This window comes from Protopterus annectens, chromosome 17.part0, assembly GCF_019279795.1.
Source record: "Protopterus annectens isolate FY-2018-M chromosome 17.part0, PAN1.0, whole genome shotgun sequence".
In the NCBI taxonomy this organism is placed as follows: Eukaryota; Metazoa; Chordata; order Ceratodontiformes; family Protopteridae; genus Protopterus; species Protopterus annectens.
In genome coordinates this window covers 152394994-152419887 of record NC_056751.1, presented here as the reverse complement: position 1 = coordinate 152419887, position 24894 = coordinate 152394994, and the positions used below count along the sequence as shown (strand labels likewise).

General features: G+C 43.6%; 1 protein-coding gene and 1 non-coding gene across 3 annotated transcripts in view; one reads left to right on the top strand and one right to left on the bottom strand.

Annotated features, from left to right (window-relative positions):
• The window catches only part of FUT10 (fucosyltransferase 10), a 316333-nt gene that overhangs the window by 46369 nt on the left and 245070 nt on the right, over positions 1–24894 (top strand). The gene's annotated exons all lie outside the window — the stretch shown is intronic.
• On the bottom strand, positions 12407–12478 carry TRNAE-CUC. Its single transcript has one exon. It is a non-coding gene; the product is annotated as a tRNA-Glu (tRNA).

The following is a 24894-nucleotide window of genomic DNA, read 5'->3' as shown; positions in this document are numbered from 1 at the left end:
AGAGAGGCAGATACAGATGCCCAAGAGGCAGATCTCAACCCCAAGGCTCAAACAGACAACTACAGTGGGGCACCTTAACCCCAAAAGGAGGTGAGGACAAGTCTCAACCTTACAGAAAACAGTCACAATGACTTCCCCTTCGTACGCCAAGCATGTCCCTTTTGGAAGCCCCCTTAGGGGGAAAACTAGCACTTTTTTCCCATAACTGGCAAACAATCACCCAAGACAAATGGGTTCTGAATATTGTGTCTCAAGGTTACAGGTTCCACTTTCATACTTTACCAAGGCTAAAAGGAATGTCAGACCTGCCACAAAATCAATGGCCAGAGGCACAAAAACAAATTTCAGCCCTCATGGACATGAGAGCTATTCAAAAAGTACCACAGCAGGAACAAGGACTTTACTCAAGACTCTTCCTGGTCCCCAGAAAGGACAAGGTCTGGAGGCCCATACTAGACCTTTCAATTCTGAATACTTACCTGGATATTCCAAAATTCAAAATGTTAACCTTACGGCAGCTTCTACCCATGCTGGGCAAGAAGGCTTGGCTTGTTACTCTGGACCTCAGAGGCATACCTGCAATGTCCCTATCAGACAAAATTGCAGAAGATACCTCACATTCAAAGCTGGTACAATGCACTACCAATTCTCTGCACTGCCCTTTGGCTTATCTACTGCGCCCAGGGTCTTCACAAAGTGCTTGGCACCAGTAATTGCATTTTGCAGACAAAAAGGAATTCAAATATATCCATACCTGGACGACTGCCTCATTCAAGCAGAGACAAAGAACATTCTTCTACAGCATCTGGCATTTGTAAAAAGGTTGCTAATTTCTCTAGGGTACACAGTAAACAAAAAGAAGTCAAAACTAGTGCCCTCGCAACAGATTATATTCCTAGTTGCCAGCTTAAATACAATGGCCCAGATGGCTTACCTTACGCCAGACAAACAAGTTCAACTAACTCAATATTTTCAATTACTGGCAAAAAAGTCCCATCTCCCTGCAAGAAAAATTCTGCAGGCCCTGGGATTCATGGCATCCTGCATTCTACTAATACCATATGCCAGACTGCATATGAGGCAATTACAATGGTACCTAAAAAGTGTTTGGACTCAACACTTTCACAGTTTAGAAGCAGTAATACCAGTGATTCCCTGCCTACAACGGGAGTTTCGATGGTGGGCACAGGCATGTCACCTAAACAAGGGTCAGCCTTTTACCCAACCCACAGCCAGGCAAACTCTAACAACAGATGCTTTGGATTACGCCTGGGGAGCACACATGGCAGGAAAATGCATTCAGGGCAAGTGGACCACAGACCAGATGCATCTTCACATTAATCAAAAAGAGATGTTGGCTGTTCAAAATGCCCTAAGAGCTTTCAAGGACCTTCTGCATCCAGGACAATTATTACTAAAGACAGACAACACCACAGTAATGTGGTACATAAACAAGCAAGGGGGCACTCATTCTTATCCCCTATGCAGGCAAGCCATGACCTTGTGGAACACAGCTCTAACGTATCAAGTTCACCTGCAAGCACAATTCCTGCCAGGAAAGAAAAATACTCTGGCAGACGATCTAAGCAGAAATATCATGGATCCTCACGAATGGAAATTGAATCCACAAATCTTCAGCATGGTAACGCAAAAATGGGGATGCCCAGACATAGATCTTTTTGCCTCCCCACTGAATTGTCAACTACAAAAATTCTGCACAAGGACTTATCACAAACAAGCATGGAAAGTGGACGCTCTCTTGTTCAGCTGGAAAAACCTAAAAGTTTATGCCTTCCCGCCACTGCCTCTCCTTTCAAAGGTACTCCTAAAAGCCAGACAAGAAAAACCATAGATGATCTTGATTGCTCTAGACTGGCCACGCCAGCACTGGTACCCTGTCTTAAGGAACTTGGCTCAAGGACCACCATGGATTTTGCCTCAAATTCCACACCTTCTGACTCAACAAAACAATCAGATCCTGCACGGTCAGCTCAAAACCCTAAACCTAGCTGCATGGCAGATACATTAGCCAAACAGGCAACACCTCTCTCTAAAGCTGTTATGGATGTCTTTTTGGAGGCCAGGAGGCCTAGCACCAGGAAAGCTTACTCAGAAAAATGGAAGAGATTCTGCACCTGGAACCAGGCTCAAAACATTGACTCTCTTGTTCCAAACATTCCTCAGATTTTACAATACTTAACTGAGATGCTGGACAGAGGCCTATCCTTCTCATCAATTACGCCTCTGCCATTTCAGCACATTACAACACGGATCCTCCTTTATTCTCTCATCCCTTGCTAAAGCAGCACCTCAGAGGGGCTAAAAACATAAGACTGCCCCGAAGAGCACCAACACCGACTTGGGACCTCAATTTCGTTTTGGAAAAACTGACCCTACCACCTTTTGAGCCAGCCAATCTAAAATTTTTATCATGGAAAACAGCTCTGCTCCTGGCAGTAACTTCAGCACGAAGAGTCTCAGAGCTACAGGCATTAATGGCAGTGGAACCTTTTATAATTTTTCATCAGGACAGGGTTTCTTTAAGGACAAACCCTACCTTTATGCCAAAGGTGATATCTAGTGTGGCTCTTAAAGAAATCATCCATTTGCCAACTTTTTATCCAAACCCCAGAATAAAGGGGAGAAACTTCTGCATTTTTTGGACATACACAGGCAGCTACACTTCTACTTAGACAAAACAAAGGCTTTCAGGAAAACTGAGCAACTGTTTGTAGCATATGCTGCAGGGTCACAGGGCAAGGCTATCTCAAAGCAGACTATATCCAAATGGATAGGACACTGTATTCATTACTGCTACACAAACAGCATGGAAAATCAGTCCCAAATACCATTAGGCCACATTCCACCAGAGCAACAGCCACTTCAACAGCCTTTCTCAGAGGAGTACCTACCAAGGAAATTTTGGAGGCTGCAACTTGAGTTCAGTGCACACCTTTACCAAGCATTATCACCTGCCTCTTTACTCTAAATCCAGAGTAGGATTTAACACTGCAGTTCTGCAGGGCCTCATAGCCAGTCCTATCTCTTTATATACCAGCCACCCAACCTTAGCTTTTGGATTCTACCCAAGTGTAATGACTGCAGTAGTGTAACACGATGAACATAGTACAGTTTTGTACCTACCAGAAATGTAGATGTTCGAGTGTTCACACTGCTGCAGTCCAGGTTACCATCCCTCCATCCCCTCTGAACTAGCTGGACTTATCTATACCTTTCTATCCTATACAACCTGTGTGGTGTATTTGCTTGTAACTGAAGGTATTGTTTTTAATTTATATGTATATTTTTTATTAGCAATATGTATTGCCTACCTATTGGGGGCACCTGACATCTGGGGCAAGAAAAACTGAAGAAAATGGCGTCGGATGCATCTTATATACCTCTGGCGCACTGACGTCAGGGAAGAAGTGACAGCAACTGACGCCGGACCAAGACTTTGGAACTGTGGCCGACTGCGGGACCTCCTAACGGCAGGATAACCCAAGTGTAATGACTGCAGCAGTGTGAACACTCGAACATCTACATTTATGGTAGGTACAAAACTGTACTTTATCGGATGCTCCATGGGGATTACTGAGCTACAGCTCTCCCAAAGGTGTATTTCACATTGGATGACCTCAGGAGGCTTGTCATGATACTGCTATGGGGAGGGCAGTGTATGCATGGACCGTAACCCATTCATGTAGAGGTTGACATGCCGCATGCGTGCACACACGGGTCATATGCCACAGGTACGTGTATACAGCTACTAGGTGACTACTTCCTTGTACAGTCATGTTGCACAGCTGGCACGTGCAACACGCCGTCATGCTGACAGATACTGGTGGCTAGTATCTGCAGTGAGTGACACCTGCACTTCATGTGTTTGGGGCCCTTTGGCTGTGTGCTGGATGAGACAGGCCCAGATGGCTCCTTGTCACGGTCACCCTCTTCAGCGCATCTATGTCCATCTACCTTTGGCTTATTATAGTGTATTGTCCTTACATATACGTCTGTATTCCTATCTACTGTGTGTGCAAGGCAGGAGTGGTGCATACTGACATGTGTCTGCACTAAAAACTGCAACTGCCAGATATGTCTGGTCCACTGGTGTTTGCTGACATGGCCTTAATGTTAAGTGTGTGAGCATGCCCAGTATGGCCATCTATATTGCATGTGTGGATCAAGTCCGGGTAGTTTGTACTGTGGTGCTGACCTTTGTGTTGTACACCAACAGGTAGCATGCTGTGTCTGCGGGGTGTCCATCGGTCATTTGGCATTGACTGTTGCTACATTTTTGCATAGCGGGGGGGGGCACCTGACTGTTTCTACACAGGGGTGGGGGGACACACCTGACTGTTACTATAAGTGTACATAGGATGGTGGGACACACCTTACACTTTTACACATTTGCTAGGACTGTACTGGTATGTCGGGTACACCATTTCAGTCTGTAGTCTTGCCTATCATGCTGGCTAGAGGCATACCAGTGTACTACAGATCTTAGCTTTCACTACCTACATATTAGTTTCTGACTTCCTAGCTTTCATGACTTAGATCCAACTGGCTGGCCTGCTGTAGTCTTGTCTGTGTAGGCCTGGGTTAGGGGTTACCCATAGGGCTTATTCAGAGGCCATAGTACAGCATTTGTTTGTGTTTATCTACACCTGTCCTACTGGCCGTGACTGTTGTTGGGTATGTGCCCCCCAACTGGCATGTGTGAGTCACTCATCTTGTGGGTGTCCCAGTATTGAGGGTGGTGCTGCAGAGCTGCCTATCTCGGATGCACAAAGTACACTCCCTATACATGGTTGAGCACAGGTAGTGTCATGTTTGGCATCCCTTTTACTGTATGTGCGAGTTGGAGAGAGGTGTCATTCCCTGGGTCCCTACTGTGTCAGTGCATGTGCTATGCATTGCCTCTTTGAGAGGGCATACTGGGCATGCCTCCTTCTGCCTACTGGGGAAGGCTCGGGTTGTTCCTCCTCCGAGTCGCTCTGCGCCTGTGCAGGCCTTGGCACTGGTGGGGGGCTGTGTGGCCCTGCCCCATGCTGTTCCTGCTGCTGCTGTTTCTGCAGGATAATATTGTGTAGCATGGCACATACAAGGACAATTTGGGTACATGTAGTTGGTGAGTACTGCAAGGCTCCACCGGATGTGTCCAGGCACCGGAACCGTGACTTGAGCATCCCAAGCACACTCTCTATTATGATTCGTGTTTGTGCGTGTGCCTCATTATGGAGTTCTTGTTCAGGTGTATGTGCATTTCTGATGGGTGTCATCAGTCATGGCTCCAGTGCATATCCAGCATCCCCCACTAGGTGACCGTGTGGGATGTCCCCATTGGCAAATGTCTGGTACAGCTCAGTCAGATGCTAGATGTGGGAATTATGGTAGCTTTCAGTATAGCCAGCACACACATTCATTATTATGCCCTGGGCATTGCACATGACCTGGCAGTTGATGGAGGGGAAGCCCTTGTGGCTGATGTAGATCCTAACCTGCTCACCTGGTGGTAATTTAATGCGTATGTGCTTGCAGTCTGTTGCACCCACTACCTCAGGGTATTCTGCTATTTGGTGTAAGAGATGCATATTGCTGGCCAATGCCTCACAGGTGATGGGGAAATATACATGCTCACTGACATGTGCTGACATGGCACCCAGGAACTGGTGGAGTACCCTGGATGCTGATGCCTGTGAAATCCCCGTCATATCCCCAGTTGGCCTTTGGAAGGTACCTGTAGCTAGTATACTTAGGCCTACACATACCTTGATATCCACTGGGATGGGTTCCCCTCTGTTAGTTCTGTGTGTAAGATTTGGCCGGCGCAGCTCAACAGTTTGCTGTAGGAGGTCCATGTCCACCCTGTAGCGCTCCACTATCTCCAACTCATGTAGTCCTTGGTAGGTTACCCTGGGTCTGTACACTATTCTCTGTCTCCTCACTGTGGGTTGCTCAGCAGCATTCACATCCTCAGCCTCGTGCACGTGCTGGTTTATGATAGCAAAAGCAGCCCCTAACATTTTTTCTCTTGCTTTCGTTTTGTAAAATTTCCTTGTCTGTATACACCGGTGGTGCAGAGTTTTTGGGAAAAACAAGGGGGAAAGATGTTTGCATAGTTTGTAGTGGTGTGCTGGGCTGGGCTGGGGTGGTCTGCTGCCTGTGTAATTGGCTGATTCTGATACATTTCACCTGTCAGTTAAGCTAGTTCTCCTTGATTACCTTCCTACTGCTGTTTTCCCTTCCCATTGCCTCCCTGTTTAGGCCCGTGTGCGCGCCGCGTAAATGGAGTGCTGAAATGTGCACAGAGCTGCTTTTTCCTGGTTTAACTTCCTTTTTCTTCCTGTAAGACCCGGTGCATGGCACCCACACCCGCTTACACTTTTGTAAAGAGTGCTAGGCAGGTTTAGACACACCCTAAACCCAAGCCACAGGTCTCCAGTCCACTTACAGTATGCCTGACACACACCCCATGATATCACCTATATCCTAGTCTTGCACCCAGCTATTTATACTCTTACACTCTTGGGACCTGCCTCACACCTTGGGAAAATCTGGGATTCACTAACCTTTCCCTCATTTGTATAGGATTGCCTGCTAATGCACAGTTACATGTCCCACACTGAGCCTCCCCCTTAGCAACCATTACTCACTGGCCAGGTTGTCTTCTGCCTGCCATTGACTTGCATGGCAGAATACTGATTTTAGTTAGAATGCTTATTTTAAGTTTATTTTATTATTTCCTCCAATCCCCTTTGCGCATTGCTGCCCTATGCTTAAACAGGCGAGATCGGCGAAAAAAAAAATTAAAGGTTGTTTGTTTGTTTTTTTAACAGTTTGCAATGCCAATGGCCTTCTACTTGGCCATTGGCATGCTTCCTCAATGATATGCAGCCTTTATTTGGAGCTGTCATAGCTCCGTTTTGTAGATTGCAGAAATGTACTCGGTTACTAACCAAGTACATTTCTGCGCACTGCACTTGTCCTGCACAGACAGCTGCCAGCTTCCTGGATCGCATATTACCCTCATTTGCATGGTTTTCACCTGCAAATGAGGGTAATTTGCATACAGGAGCTTAGTCCGTGCAGGATTAGTCTAAGAGCTCACGTGCACATCCTGGGAGCTCGTTCCTGGATCGCACGTCGGCCATATTGCCGGAAATAGCTCTTAGACTAATCCTGCATGGTATAACAGGCTTCGTAAATCCGGGGGAATGAATAAACAGTGTGTGTGTGCAAACAGAATATCTGTGTGTGTGTGTGAATGCAGAAGAGACTATCTTATGTGTGTATGAGAGAGCGTTTGCGATGCACGAGAGAATGAATGAACAGTGCATGTGTGCAAGCAGAATATCTGTGTCTGTGAATTCAGAAGAGAATGTGTATGTGTGTATGAGAGAGCGTTTGCGATGCATGAGAGAATGAATGAACAGTGCATGTGTGCAAGCAGAATATCTGTGTGTATGTCTGTGTGTCAGAGAGTTAGCGATGTATGTCTGCGAATGCAGAAGACTGTGTGTGTGTGTCAGATAATTATCGATGCATGAGAGAATGAACAGTCCCTGTGTGAAAGCAGATTGTGTGAGTGTGTCAATGAGGAAGAGACTCTGTATGTGAGAGATGGGTGTGTGTGACATGTATCTGGCCATCTGGTTTGTGTGCCAGAAAAAGGAGCATCCATTTTTTTTTGAGTTTAATTAAACAGCTGGGGTATAGATTTAACTGTAATAAGCTGATCTATTACAGTGAATCGATTGGCTCGTTACAGTAAATTTCTCTTTTTCTTTATTTTGTTTTCTTTTTGGGCTCTTGCTGAGGTGGTAGGGTGCTGCTTCATAGTACTGGCCAATAATCATACCTCGTACCTGTCCCCGTTTCTCAGGGATGTCCGTCCCAGATTTTGATTCACATTTTAGCTCTGTCTGAAACCTGAATGTCAGCATGTGTCTGTGTGTATGAGAGAGGGGGGGGTGTGACATGCATCTGGCCATCTGTTGAGTGTGCCAGAAAACGGAACATTCCTTTCTGTTGATCTGCTTATTACAGTAAAGTCTTTTTTTTTTGGGGGGGGGGGTTGTTGCTGAGGGGGTGTGGTGCTGGATCATAGCCATATGTTTCAACCTCTTAGAACAAAAAATCTGGACAAATGCCACAAATAATGGGGGGAGAACTGTCCAAAAATAGGGACAGTTTTTAAATATTGCTCTTAAAAACTTAGAAAGTTGATTGAATAACAAGTTGCATAGCTCTCAAACTCTTAGTATAAAAAATCTGGACAAAGCCCCAGAAATAGTGACAAATTTTAAATATTGTTCTTATAAACTTAAAACATCTGTCGTGATTTAGTGAATTCCGTCCTCAATGATTTTCCACAAAAAACAAGATCATAACTTTGAGGAGGAACAGATTACAAAATATGAGGCACAAATCTGGATTTTCTGCAAAAATTTGGACAGTTGAGAGGTGGTAATTTAGCATGAATTTTCTAAAGGGTATGAAGTCTGAAACTTAATTCTCTGGCCTTTATTTTTTTCTTCGACTTCACTGAGTTACCAACTGTTTGCCAAAAAACACAAGTTTAATCTAAACAGACCAAAGATATGAGGCAAAAACCTGGACATTGTGAAAATCTGTACAGTTCAGAGGTATGATTCAAAGCACTGCCCATACTTTTCTAACTTGCAACTTTTGCCCCTAGATTGCCAGTACACAACTGTATACACAACAGAAAAAAAATAGCCCTAAATCCGGACATTCCAGCAAAAAAATGTAGTCAAGTGGTATGCCAGGCATGTTTTGTGAGTGCATGTGTATGAGTGTGTCTCATTCTGAATGCACGTGGGTTCCTGAATGCATGCGTGAAGGCAGAATGTGTGTGTGTGAATTCAGAAGAGACTGCGTATGTGTGTGTGTGTGTGTGTGTGAGAAAGACTGTTAGCAATGCATGACAGAATGAACATTGCATGTGTGTCTAAGCAGAATGTCTGTGTGTGAGAATGCACAAGAAACTGTGTAAGGCATGTGTATGAGCCAGTTAGCAATGAAAGCCTGAGTGTGTGAATGCAGAAGAGACTGTGCGTGTGTGTATGACAGAGAGTTAGCAATGCATGAGAGAATAAACAGCGTGTGTGTGAAAGCACAATGTCTGTGTGTGTGAGTGCAGAAGATACTGTGTGTGTTTGTGATTGTGTTTGTGTACTATACTATTTTAAAAGCTCTGTATACACCATTACATCACAACCTCTTTTTTTCTCAAGTGAGTTGTTCACAGAGCTATACAGAAGCTGTCATCAAATTATATAGTGTAGGAAAAGGGTGCTAAAGCCAGAGGGTGGTAGTAGGAATGCTCTGACTTTAGTTTAGGTGATAAGTGATATGAAGGGATACTGGCTAGGATTCAAAGACAACAAGAGCTCACCTGCATAGCACTAATTTTGGATGAGCTCATTGCTCAAAGCACCAGTGAGCTAATTATAGATATAGCATAAAGGGATTGTGTCTGCATACTGAGCAAAGGACACCGTAATATAGCAGTTACATGATGCCATGATGAGCAAGACTATAGTGCCATCATCATCACCAGTCCCCTTCTTCCCATTCTGTGCATGGAGTTGGGGTGTCGGGCCAACTGTTGCTGTCTCTCTCGATTCAATGCTGCTCTCCTGCCCTTTTCGCCCATGACTGACTGTCGCAGCTCTTCTCTCACACAATCCATCCACCTCTTTACAGGATGACCACGTTTTTTCTTGTCTTCTTCCTGTCTGTCCCAAACTACTACTTCACCACATTGCCTTCTACTTTTATGCACATGTGCCTGAGCCACTGTAATCGATTGTATTCTGCTTGACCTTTTTCTGCAATCGTAGCTACTCTGACTTTTGCCCTTATGTCCTAATTGCTTCATCAATCCCACAATGTGCAACCTACCTCCCATCTCAGGGACTTCATCTCCATTACATCCAGCTTCTCAACTGCTTTGCCTGTACTGTCTAGGTTTCTGTGCGATACATTACTACTGGTCGCATCACTGTTTGCATGCCCTATTTTTCAGCTTCTTTAGCATTTTTGGGTCATATGCAACACTTAACACACTGTGTGAGATGGCTGCAGGCCCTATGATTCATGCTTTGACATCCTCATTCCGAATTCCCATCTCCTTAACCACCCCTGCCAGATAGTTGGGAGTTGTTAACCTGTTCCATTATTTTGTCAATTTTCAGCTTCTTTGGAAGTCCGCTATTTGCTGCCTTTACATCTGTCTTATCTGTACACAGTTTTATCCCATATGCTTTCAGTTTTGCATTCCCCTGTCCATTGCTGAAGTTTTTGCTCAGAGTCTGCCTGTAATGTCACCTCATCTGCTTGCTAATTATTCCATCATCAGTATGAACAGCAGTGGGCTCATAGATGAACCCTGTTACACACCCACTCCGAACCACTCTATGAAACCGAACAGTGTTCATACTTAAGACTTTGGGTCCTTATACATATTTTGCACTAATTTCATCAATGTTTCTGGGACTTTGATCCACTGCAGGACTGCCCGAATCTGCTTTCTTGGAATCTTATCATATGCTTTCTCCAAGTTTTGGAATGCTCATTTGGACTCCTTTCTCAGCAGTAGCTTCTTCTCAACTGTCTCCCTGCAAACATTGGGTCAATTTTGCTCTATCCTGATCTGAATCTGAAATGCTCATCTCCCATCTTATTTTCAACTGCTCTACTTATGTGTTTATCATCTCCCATCTTACTTTCAACTACTCTGTGTATGTGTTTATCAATAACTCTCTTCAGAATTGTCATGCAATGTGACAAGATTTTGATACCTCTGTACTGCCCACAGTTGTAAATGTGCCCTTTGTTTTTAAACACAACAGACACAAGTATGCTTATTTTTCAGTCATCTCAGATACACATTTCTCTCCACACTACTGTGAGTACCCTCAGATGCTGTTTCTGCTCTGTCTCACCCAGCATCTTTGTAATATCTGCTGTGACCTCTGACCTCATGTGAGCATGCTGCTTTCCCTGACTTCATCTTTCTTGCTGCTCATCTTACTTCTTCTGTGGTAGGCCCCTCATTTTCTCTCATCATAAGATGTGTCTAGGGCAGTATAGCTTCTGTGTGGTTTTCTTCATTCATAAGCTGTTGGAAGTACTTCTTCTATCTGCAGTTTGATTCCCTGTGGATTGGCGAGCAGGTTGTTGCAGGCATCCCTTATGAATGGTGTGTGAGTACCTTATTTATCTATTTGTCTTTGCCTTCCAAACTGATAGTTTCTTTGTCCCATCTACTGGCATATTTCCCAGAAACCTGGTTGAGTGCCACAGATGCCCTGTTCTTTGCTTTCCCAGGTATTCCATGCTGGGCAGCTGAACACTGGCTGGCCAGTACTTTATTGATCCAGGGCTGCGAGGCTTCTTGGCAGGCACATACTGGCCAATAGAGGCATATAACGTCAATCCCACCATTAGCATTAGATGACAGGTTCCTGGTTCTGGGCACTCTTTTCTGATTTGAATCTGTAATCATTTGCCCACAATACAAACTAGAAAATCAAGTCCTCTGTCACATACTGGCAAAACACTGAACAGGAAAGTAGTTTTACTACTAAAACATTCTGATAAGAGGTTTCAGCCAGCACTCCAGTCAGTATTCATGTCAGGCAACACATGCTAAATGCACCCTAGATAAGGTGAAGATGATAAAACAAAAAAAAAATGTTGTAGTACTGGGTCTAGCGGGTGTACTCCACCAGTCTAAAACATGAAAAGTCCTCCTATCAGTCTTGTTAATGTACTCCTTGTCATGTCTAGTGCCAAGTGACATTACTTGAAGGTACAAGCAATCAGTCATAGGTTCATAGGTAGGTACTAGGCTATTGGCCTATAAGCCTAGCCAAAAAGAGGTACCCTGGCTTTCGCCACCCAAGAAAATTATTTTCCTGTGCCACTGTCGAGCAGAGCCACAGAAGTGATCCCCGGGGTGAATTTCCTATTTCCCATCCAGTCATCAAGATTTTTCTTGAAGAGTGCTAATGAAGAGCTCTGTTTGACATAGATAGGTAGTCTGTTCCAGAGTATGGGAAGTCTCTGGGACAGGAATCTATCCCACCAGCATGTTCTGTTTATTGTGGTGACAAGGTTTAGGTCCCTACAGCATGTAGTTCGGAGGGATTAGGATTTCTTTAAGAGGAGCATGTCCAACAGCTCTGGGTTTGACATAGCTTTGTATGTTCATAGGTTCATAGGTTCATAGATTAGTACTAAGCTAACTGCCCTTGCAAGTCATTTTAAGCCTAGCCAGTTATCCCTTGTGAGACTCAAACCCTGCACCTTGTGTTTGTAAGGCAAACACCTTAACCATTAGGCCACCCTCCCAACCCCAAAAGTTCATTGAAGCTTCCCTGACTGGGAATCGAACCCGGGCCGCGGCGGTGAGAGCGCCAAATCCTAACCACTAGACCACCAGGGACTCCCTTCGGCAGAGATCGCCTCTGAGTAGGCGATATGTGACGGAGTAAAGTTGGAGTTTTTTGAGACGGTCTGCGTAGGGTATCTGTTTGAGGCCAGTAATCCTCTTTGTGAGGTATTTCTGTGGCTTCTCCAGTTGTAGATATTTTCTGAGGTACATACCAAAAGGGGCGCTGTACTTTATAAAGGGTCTAATGAGTGATGAGTAGAGGGGGAACAATGACCTCTTTTTTTTTTTCTGGATAGGAAACCTTTTGTGATGAGGTGTGCCACGTAGAAGGATTTCCTGACCACTGTGGCAATGTGATTATCAAAGGAGAGACTACTGTCCACCTGTGTCCCAAGGTCTCTTATCACACTTTCGGTGTTAAGTAGACTACCACCTATGTGGTAGTTCATGGGTACAGAGTTTTACCAAAGAGGATGACAATGCACTTTTTGGCATTGAGCTTCAGGCCATGGCTTTGACACCAGGCACCTGTCTCAGTGAGGCTCTTTTGTAGGATGTCCACATCGTTAGGAGTTTTGATTATGGCTCCCAGTTTGCAGTCATCTGCAAACTTCGTTAGCCAGAGACCTTCTGTGTTAGCCTGTACTTCAGAGAAGTATATACCAAACAGGAGAGGACCCTGGACTGAACCCTGTGGTACTCCACTTGTCACTGGTCTGAAGTCGGATTTGGAGTCTGCTACTTTCACAGTGTGGGTTATGTCCATGAGCCAGTTGGCAACCCATCTTATGATTTTTTTTTTTTTTTTTTTTTATCATAATCTATATCTTTCTATATTTTTTTTTCTCTTTTTCCCTGTTGTTAAATTGCCTCACAATGTATATAATCTCTTTACAATTTGGAATGCATTAATCCCACTCTTGTATTCCCTGTGTGATCTTTATTTTGTATTTTACTCATGGAGCTTTTCTCCCTGGGCCTCCACTGAAAATGGGCGCTTCGTGGCCCAGTGGACTTCCCCGGTAATCAAACTGAAAATAAATAAAAAAATAAATGACATAGGGATTTATACCTAGTTTAGTGAGTTTATCTATAATTCCAGAGTGGGGAATGGTATCGAAAGCCTAGGCGAGATCTAGATAGGCTGTGTGAACCACCTTACCCTCATCTATGGCTTTGGTGACTGCTTCAAAGAAGTCTGTCAGGTTTAGGAGACATGATTTGCCTTTTACAAACCCGAACTGGATGGGGTCCAGAGTTTGGAGATTACCAGTGTCTTTGTTTGAGTTCCATGGCCTTGCAGACCAGGCTCATCAGGCTAATGGGGCAGTAGTTCCCGGGGGTCCGTCGTGGCTCCCTCTTTGTGGAGTGGGATGACCGTCACGGTGCGCCATTCAGTGGGCACAAAGCCTAGGGTGAGGCTGTGATTGAACATGGTACTTAGGTGGGGTGCCAGTTTGTTCTTTAGTTCGTGTAGAACGCAGCCTGGGATATTGTCAGGTCCCATGGATGCTATGTTCTTTGCTTTGAAGAGTGTGTTTTTTACCTGTGCAGCCATGATTACAGGAAATTTGCATTCTTCCAGTATAGAAATGGGCCCTCTAAGGGGTGAGGGAGGGGGGGGGGTAAAGTTAGCACTGAACCTATCTGCCAGGATGTTGGCAATATCAGTTGATTCTGTATATTTAGTGCCATTGTGCTGTAACTCAGAGCAGATCTGAGTGTTGCCATTGAGATTCTTGACATAGCTGTAGAATGTTTTGTGGCTGTCTTTTAGAGTCAGTGGCAATTTTGTTTTCATAATTAGCTTTGGAGGATTTTATGAGGGATCTCAGCTTCTTACTGAGGCTGACCAGGGAGCTCCTCCAGTCATGGGATTTTACTCTTTTTTTGGAACAGTTTCTTTCTTCTATTGCAGAGTTTGTTTATGGCAGAGGACCACCAGATTGGCTTCCTTTTTTTGGAGGATAGCATCTTGGTTCTGTTAGGGATAGCATGATCCATGCACTCGTGTAAGTGCTTATAAAGTGCATTTGTGTAGGATTCAGCAGTCGTACCTCTATTGTCTGTCTGCATGGGTGTCATGAAGTTTGCCACTTCTGTCTTAAGAAGTGTGAAGTTGGCTTTGGAGAAGTTTTTTTACGGTGGTTTCCCTAATGGGGGGTGGGGGTGGGATGTGGATGTCTAGGGTGATTAGCTTGTGAAAGTCTGCAGAAAACGGTCTGATGCTTTGTGTTCTTTAAGTGTTAAATAAACATTGCAGCCATTTACTTATACTCGATTATATCAGTGTTTACTACCTCTATTCAGCAAAAGCCAACCAATCTTAAAGTTCTACTATGTTGTACATATTTACTGCAATCTTAAGATGTAACTATATACCCCCTTAATCTTTTTTTATTTCCTACAAGTCTGTTGGGTTTCTAATACCAGGATGGGAATGCACCCCATTCCTAAGTGAAAGTATGGTTACAGTTAAGGTGTACAAGCAGGCTATCAACCTGAATTCTGTTAACCACAGTTGTAAAAATGGAGACAATAGCATTACAAATAACACTTGTACTCCTCTCTCTACCTATCTATATATATATATATATATATATATATATATATATATATATATATATATATATATATATATATATATATATATATATATATATATATATATATATATATATATATATATATGTATATATATATGTGTGTGTGTGTGTATATATATATATATATATATATATATATATATATATATATATATATATATATATATATATATATATATATATATATATGTATACATATATATATATATATATATATATATATATATATATATACACTTTATTTTCTCCAAATCCTTTGGGTTTGTAATACCATGACGGCAATGGACCCCATTCCTAAGTCAAAGTATGATTACAATACATGAAATTAGTATTCTTTCAGTCTTTGTCAGCCACAAGTGCTCTTTGAATCAACTCCAATATTTCAGTAATGACTCCTCCTGCAATTCTTAGGTGATTACATGTAATGCTAACATATCTAAGTAGATTGTATACTCTGTCTGTAGAACCCATTGCTCCTACTACTATTGGAATTGTCTGTGTATCTTTAATTCAGATTGCTCCTGTTTCTGCCTGCAAATCCTAATATTTTACAACTTTAGGTCTCTCTGTACGCAGGACACTGTAGTCACTGGGTGGAGCGGATTCAATGATCACTTCTACTTTTGTCTTCTCGTCATGGACCACTACATCTACTTTTCTAGCATCTATCTTTTTACCTGTTGGTAATAGATGATGAGATACAATGTACGCTTCATTATTTTCTGTGATGCTTTGTAGATAATATTTCTAGTGTTTTTCAGCCACTTCAATGCCATAATGACTGCACAATCCCCAGTGCTACAGTCTTGCCACATTATTAAGCCTTTCACTATACAGTCCTTCCACCGTTGGTATATCACAACCAGCAATGTGTTGTGCAACTGTTTCTAATTCTGTTTTACAAAACCTACATTTCCCTGTTTCTCCCATGTGTTCAATAGACTTTCTAAATCAACTTGCACGTTGCCCACTATCTTTGGCCACCAATAACAAGTTTTCTTGGAATTTGCCTAACCATTCATGCTTTCAGTCCTGATCACCATGAGGTTCTTCCAGCAGTTTTCTCTACCTGCAACTCTCTTTATGCATTTACCTCATTTCTGGACTTCTCATCTGGTCCTTCACCTTATATTCTTTCCTTTGTTTTTTTGGCACATTCAGTTGTTTCTTGATTTTGATCAACTGGTTTGATAAGAAGCCATTACAAATTGAAAGATTGCAGGGTCTGTTCTTACTAAATTGTATAAAAGGAAGGTATATTTGTGATAAAAAGTGTACTCTGAAAAGGCTGTGAAAGCCGAGGCGCTAGAGAAATTAACCTGTGGATTTTATATTGCTGTATTGTGCTGCTGTTTGGCTATTGGTGCTTTTTATTAAAAGAAAAAAGAAGGAAGAAAGACTCCTGATAATTCATTGTGTTATTGGTGATTTTGTGGATTTACTGGTCTGACGTTCTTGTGGTAAAAGACTGCTTTATGTTCTTTTGAGTCTGGTTTACATTTTTTTCACCATTATTTAAAGTCTTCCAATGTATTCCTTAAGTTTTAATCGCATTTGTTCATGCTTTAGTGTTCATCCTTCAGTAATTCCCAGTTATTTATGCATGCACTCTTGCTCACGTAGTTTGATATCACATTCCTCTCCCAAACAGATATTTTCTTGGTGCTGCAATTTTCCATGCTTGAGGTTGCCTTAGCACCTTCATCATGACCATATCACATTCTTATATCATCTGAAAAAATTTTGACTCCTTGTAGTTGTACTTTCAAATCCTCATCTGATGAGCAATACAGTTTTACAACACTGGTGCAAGAATCATGGCCTCAAACTGAATGCTGAGAAATGCATCATAATCCCCTTTGTGGAAAATATCATTCCCAATAATTGTCACAGTAATAACAATGTACTTTAGCATGCAATCAGTTGTGAGGGACGTGGGCACCCAGGTTGATCAAACAACACTGTTGACCACCACATTGCCTACATACCACTGAAGACTTTCTAAATGTCCCACCTCATAAGTAAGGGTATTTCAACCCTGAACAAGGATGTCATAACATCCCTGTACTCTGCCCTTCTCACACCCATTATGAAGTACAATGCCCTGTTCGATTTGTACCTTGGAAAGTACTTGCAGCAGCTGGAGAGACCACAGAGGTTCCTTCCCAGGAAGATACAGGGACTCAAATACATATCCTGTACTGATAGGCTGACAGCCCTGTCCCTCTACTCAGTCTTGTCCAAACTGCTCAGAGGTGACCTGTGTGTGGCACCCATGGCCATATCATTTGCAGCCTTGATGGAGTTGCTGCATATCTGTAGGTCTAATTCCACTCACGCAAGCAGCACACAAGGCATCAACCTGGTCTGTCATTAATTGAGCTTGTTGGCTAGATGCCTCTGTGTCCCAAGTGCTCCATCTGCTGAATAGACTCCTCTCCATGTCAAGCAGAGTATCTCAATAACCATCTTAAAGATGAACCAGGATGACTGAATGGCAAACGGATAATACACCTTTGGGATACCACCTGTGTTCCTGGTGGACAGGAGAAACCAGTGCTGACTTTGTGGGAACATGGGCAAAATTCTTAGCTAGGCTTTGCCAACTGCCTAGTATCATCCTGTGAACCTGTGAAATATCATTCAGCTGCAGAATCGGTGCTATTAAAGATAGGGAAAAGTTGAAGCTGCATAGGATCATTGTATCATAGGAAGGTACTAGGCTAGTGTCTGTAAAGCCCTAGAAAGCCTAGCCAAGTTCTACCCTTATTTCCACAGTAAGCACCAGTTGCCCCAGTCCAAGATGGACACAGGTAAAACCTCCCATGGTCAATGTACTGTTACCCTTCAAATTGTCCAGATAGCGTTTGAAGAGGGCCAGTGAGTTCTGTTTGACATGAAGTGGGAGTCCATTCCAAAGATGTGGTTCTGTGAGACAAATCTGTCCCTCCCTCAGGTTCTATTAATTATCACCTACCAGGTTCAGTTCTTTAAAGCAAGTAACCGGTTTACTATTTCAATGGTGGATATGCAGAAATTCCCATAAAGCAGGGACAAAGATTGCTTATATGCAAGGCATAGACCATCTCTGAGTAGTCTGTAGGAGACGGAATGAAGTGACAGTGAGTTCAGATGATCCACAGAGGAGAGATGCTAAAAACCTTGAATTTTTCGTTTGAGCAAGGTTTGTGGTTTCATGAATTCATGCAGGTGCTTGGTCAGGTACATACCAAAAGGGGCATTGTACTCAATTATTGACCTGATAAGAGTACATAGCAGATATAAACTTTTTTTCTGGATGCAATGCCCTTACTTATGAGATGAGCAATATAGAATGCCCTTCTTACCACAGTAGACACAAGGTGATCAAAATTAAGGTTGGTGTGAGTGCGTACTTAGGGTGTTGTTGATGTGCTAGTTAGCACAAACATAACACTAACAGAAATGGATGAGGATACATTTTTTTGCATAGAGTTTAAGAACATGACTTTGTCACCAATCATTTGTTTGTGTTAAACCCTCATGTGGGATACTGATATTGTGTGGAGATTCAATGACAGTATTGATTCTTTAGTTTTAGCTTGTACTTTGGAGAAGTAGAATCCAAACAGTAGAGGTACCAGGACTCATCCCTGTGGAACACCACTAGTTACATGTCTGCTGTTTGTGGTGCATTCCCCTATTTTGACTGTATGGGTGCTATCAGCGAGACACTTAATGACCCACTTAACGATTTAAGGGTTGCCATCTAACTGGGTGTGTTTCTCAATGATGCTTGAGTGGGGTATAGGCAGGGATCTCCCTTCTTCCAGGGCCTTGGACTGTCTCAAAGAAGTCCACCAGGTTTAGCAGGGGCGATCTCCCTTTCACAAATCCATAACTGAGTAGGGTCAAGTGTGTGGAGATTAACTATATCTTTGATGATAAGGTTCATGAAGAGTCTCTCTATTGATTTGTAGATAAAGCAAATCTAGGCAGTAGGGATATAGCTCGTAGAGTCAGCAAAAGCACCACCTTTGTACAAGGGGATAATGGTGGCTGTTTTCAATTCAGTTGGGATGCAGCTGGTGCTTTGACTATGATTCAACAGAGTACCCAGTGGTGTTGCTAATTCATTTTTGAGCTCATGTTGGATGCAACCGGAGATGTTATTAGGTCCTGGAGATGGTTTTTTTTTTTGTTTTTTTTTTACCTTGGTGACATTGTGCATCACCTGATCTGGGATCATTAACTGTCAGTTGGGCACAGGTCTCGGCTTTACCTTTTAGGTTAGAGATTTTTAGGGATGTTAGTACACTTTACTTGAGAAAGCTAATCTCCATTCATACTTTGCCTTTGAGGACTTTGAAAGACGTCTTATTTGCTTGTGTAAGCTGAGGAGGGAGTGTTTCCAGTTGAGGGCTTGCTTCCTCTTACTGTTCTACAGCAATTTCTTCCTCTTATTGTAAAGCCTGTTAATGGCAGTAGTCCACGGGGCAGGCTTGTTCTTCCTTGAGGAGCTTGTTATGGTCCTATCAGGTATGGCTGATTCAATCCAGTTATATAGGTGTTTGTATAAAGCCTTGGTATAGGACTTGGCATATTTGCAGGTCCCATCTGAGGGTGGCGGTGCATTACAGCTAATTATCTCCTCCTGTAACCCCTTGTAGTCTGTTTTGGTGAAGTTATTTATTTTATTTTATTTATTTATTTTACATTTGTTTACCAGGATAGTCCGACTTGGTATATGTCCATTTTCAGCAGAGGCCTAGGGAGAAAAGCTCCAATTAGACAAATTACAAAGATAACATTTAAAAATATACAAAAGTATAAAAACAACATTTACAACAAAGAATAAAAAGCAAAGTGATTATGTACAATGGTTCATAGTGTTCCCTAATAGGGACACACAATTCACATGGTCAGACACAATTAAAGGCAGGAGACATTAGATAGCATACATAGCTTGGTGAAATAGTTACCTGTTTGATATTTAGAGATTCTCCTTTCAGTATTTAACTTAATCAGGATTGGTTTGTTGTTTAGTGTAGTTGCTGCTGGGGGGGCAGGTTTGATAGTTACTTTGAATGATACAGGTTTTGTGGTCAGATCTCAGTAGGGAAGACCTCACAGTGTGGGGGCTACAGAACTCCCCATATTGGTAAGCACCAGATTTTCCATGTTGGCATGCCTTGTGTGGGTGTCAAACAGCTGCTCCAGAGCATTGGAGTTAATGAAGTCAGGGAACCTTTGGGCAAGAGAATTAGACCACAAGCAATTTAACCCGTCAATGGATGGATGCTTAATCTTGCCAAACATTATGGTGTTTTGCTGCATCTTACAGACTCAAGTACATCCGAATAGACAGAGTGGCTGTCCGGATTCATGGAGGGAGTCCTGTGTCTGGCATTGACTTGAATAGGTGTCCTACCAACAGTGATTTGCACCTGAACTATCTTCAGGGAATTGCACTATTGCACCAATCTGGAAGTGTATTTATCTGTAATGAATAATGATACACCACCTCCTTCAGTTTTCCTGCCTTCATTTTGTACTTTGAACATGTGGAAGGAGGTGTAGCCCGTTATGGCTGGAGATGTCCTTCAAGGATGCATCTGCAGTCCTAACAAATGGGTTGTCCTGCCTCAGGCAGCCCTTCGGTCGGCCGGATTCCAAAGTCTGGGTCTGGCCTCGGCTGATGTCGCACTTCACCCGACGTCATAGCTGCTGGGGTATAAAGGCATCAGCCAACGCCATTTTCCTCAGTCTTTCTTGCCGCGCGGTGCCCGAAGCAGAAGCTGTTCGCAAGTGCCGGTCGGTCAGATCCAGAGATTTCAACGTACCGAAGACTTCTAAAAAGCTAAGTACCCCGTTGGGGACGCTTTCTTGCCTCAGCCGATGTCAGACAAAGTAAATAATTGTTTAACTTGTGGGAAACAAATACCTCATAAGGATTTCCACTCTTACTGCCTTCCATGCTTAGGCCCAGACCACGACGTATCAGCTTGTTTAGCCTGTGCTTCCTTCAACCGACGGACTCTTAGACCTCGGTCGGAGTTTGCAGAAGAGTTTTTTGGCTCCACTTTTGCATACAAAATGCCGTCGGAGACTCCGACTACACATTTAGCTAAAAAACGCAAAGAAAAGGACCGACACTCGCGGCCCGTGGTTTCGGCTGAAACCACGGTTAGGTCTACCGCGAGTGTCTCGGTTTCGGCTGAAACCGAGACCTCTGTTCTCCCTTTGGCCGAAAGCATGCCTCCGATAACCGAGGCCACACAGGCCATGGCTGAGTCGGCTACAGAAATTCCTGCTGAAGTAGCAGGCACACAAGAGTTGTCTGACACTATTCCGTTGGACATCTCTACTCCTGCACGTGGGGCAGCTAGACCCCCTGCTTCTATGTCTATCAAGGCCTTTTCCAGGGCTAAAGCAGCCAAATTTCCAAGGCCTTACCTTCAAAAGCTCCCTCTCACAGGCCTACCTCTAGTTCCCAGATTCTCAGCCTTGCTGAGGACCTTATTTCTCTGATCAGGGGAACCCATCCCCACCCAGACAGGGCCTCACAACCCCCTCCTGAAAAGAGGCCTAGGACTGAACCCCCTGAACCTCTGTCCTCTGACTACTCCTCGGATGGTTCAGATGTATCGGACCATCAGGAAGGCCCGTACTCACCTTATGAGGATTCTGATGCAGAAGACTCCATTCCTTCTGCCTCACCTCCAAAAGAATTTTCTTTTGGGGAAACCCTTCACTCAATGAGGGAACACTTCCAATGGCAGGGTCAGGATTTTTCTGATTGTAGGAAAAGGCTAAGGACTTTTTTACACTTACCACAGCATAGGCCTTTAGCCATTCCACCTGTACTATCAGTTGTTGATGATGCATACAATGATGCCAGTACTGCCCCTGATTCTCTTCCCCCGGCCCCTGCAAAGCCTGACAGATACTACAGGGTCCCGGATTCTCACTACCACTTGTATAAGGCTCATGCTGCAGACCCAGAAACCATTTCTCAGGGCCCTAAAGGTGTTGCAGCTGCCTCTGCCAAAAACCCTCTACCATCTGAAGGAGAATCTAGAGCGATGGGGTAAAAAGGTTTGTACATCTGCTGCTCTTTCTGCCAGGGCTTTAAACTGTCAATTTCACATGATACAGTACCAGGAATTTTTGTTAGATCAGCTGAATAAAAAGCTGGCCTCTCCTGAACCTTTAGACCGTAAGTCCCTTCAGGATTTGGTACACAATTCTCAGCAGGTCAGTAATCATTTTTTAAAATGTGGCTATGATGCACTGGAGGCTTCATTTAGATCAGCTATGACTGGAGCAGTGATTCGAAGGCATGCCTGGTTAAAAGAACAATCCTTACCAGACCATGTTAAGTCTAAACTCCTGGATGCCCCTATGGAGAAACAAAGTTTGTTTGGCTCCCCTGCACAGGAGGTTCTAAAGAAAGTGGAAGAAAAAGCAAAATCTGTCCAAACAGTCAAGGATTTTTTGCAGGTACAACCTCCGAGGTTTAGCAGAAATTGGCCTTCAAAGAATTGGTCCTTTCCAGACAGCTCCAGAGCACAGAGAGGCAGAAATAGATGCCCAAGAGGCAGAGGTCAATCTAGGGGTGCCTACAGGGGTCGTCAGTGGCAACCTGCCAACCAAAGGAGTGCCGCCACAGCTGCGACTGCAACCACTTCTACAGGACAGACACAATGACTTGGCTCTGATTCCGCCTACCAGGGAACAACTGGAAGTACCCTTGGGCGGAAAGCTAGCCTTATTCTCAAGAAATTGGCATTGTATTACAGGAGACAAATGGACTTTACAAACAATAGACAAGGGCTACAGGTTTCACTTCCACACTCTACCAAAAAAGAGAGGAATGCCAAACCTTCCATCAAGCCAGAAATCAGAGGCTCTAAAACAAATCATCAGTTTACTAAAGATGAGAGCAATAGAAAAGGTACCATCTATGGAACAAGGCCAAGGATTTTACTCCAGACTATTCCTTGTACCAAGAAAAGAAAATCAATGGAGGCCTATTCTCGATTTGTCCGCACTGAACACATACCTCATTGTTCCAAAATTCAAAATGCTGACCCTACAGCAACTTCTTCCCATGTTGGGCAAGGAGTCTTGGCTGGTGACTCTAGATCTCAAGGAGGCATACCTGCATGTCCCTATACGACCAGATTGCAGAAGACACCTCAGATTTCTTGCAGGATCAGAGCATTATCAATTCTCAGCATTGCCCTTTGGCTTATCTACTGCGCCCAGAGTATTCACGAAATGCCTGGCATCAGTAATTGCTCATTGCAGGCTTCAGGGAATTCAAATCTACCCATACCTGGACGACTGCCTAATACAAGCGGACAACAAGACAAAATTAATAAAGGATTTGGCCTATGTCATACAACTGCTGCAAGCCTTGGGATACACAGTCAACATACAAAAGTCAAGACTAGTGCCATCTCAAAGGATAACATTTTTGGGTGCAGAACTGGACACAATAACTCAGATGGCTTTTCTCACAGAGGAAAAACAAAAGCAACTACCAGTCTATTTCATGACATTAACAAGACAAACTCAGCTTACTGCAAGGAAAGTCCTGCAGGCCCTGGGTTACATGTCATCCTGCATAATATTGATCCCACATGCCAGGCTGCATATGAGAAAGTTACAATGGTACCTAAGGAATGTATGGTCTCAGCACAGACACAGTCTGGAAGCCCAGATACCAATCATTCCATGTCTGAAAAAAGAATTCCTGTGGTGAGCTCAGGCCTGTCAGATAAACAGAGGATTGCCTTTCCACAAACCACATCCAAGGCAGACCATCACCACGGACGCCTCAGACCTAGGCTGGGGGGCACACATGGAAGACAAGTGTATTCAAGGCCTATGGTCACAAGACCAGCTGAATCTACACATAAACCTAAAGGAGATGCTGGCAGTGAAACATGCAATCGAGGCATTCAGACCATACATCCAGCAAGGACACCTGCTGATAAGGACGGACAACACCACAGTCATGTGGTACATCAACAAACAGGGAGGCACACATTCATACCCTCTATGCCGGACGGCAATGGACCTGTGGAACTTGGCCCTGAATCTCAACATCCAACTGCAGGCCAAATTTGTACCAGGAAAAGAGAATTCACTAGCAGACAGCTTAAGCAGAACTACCACGGATGCTCACGAATGGATGCTGCATCCAGATATTTTCAAAGCCTTAACAAAGAAATGGGGAATGCCAGAGATAGACCTGTTTGCCTCCCCACACAACCACCAACTGAAGAAATTCTGCTCAAGAGTATACCACCCACTTGCCTGGAGGGTGGACTCCCTTTCTTTCAGCTGGAAGGACCTGACAGTATATGCCTTTCCACCTCTTCCTTTGATGTACAAAGTTCTACTGAAGATCAGAGAGGAACAGCCAAAGGTAATTCTGATAGCTCCAGACTGGCCAAGGCAACATTGGTACCCGCTACTGAGAAGCATGTCTCGGACGCATTCATGGCATCTATCTCTATGTCCTTTACTTCTAACACAGAACAGCTACAAGACCCTGCATCCAAACTTAAAAACACTGCAGCTAACTGCTTGGAAAATTGCATAAAACAAAACCAACTTGATTTATCTCAGAGGGTTAAGGACATTATCCTGGAGGCTCGCAGACCCTCCACAAGGAAAACATATTCAGCCAAATGGAAAAGATTCCTCATTTGGAGTGCAAAAAAGGGAGAAAATGTCACACTAGCAAACCTAGCACACATCCTGGAATACTTAGCAGAATTGTTCCACAATGGCCTGTCCTATTCTTCCATTAAGATACATGCATCAGCAATTTCAGTAGAGTACAACATGGATCCTCCTGTCTTCTCT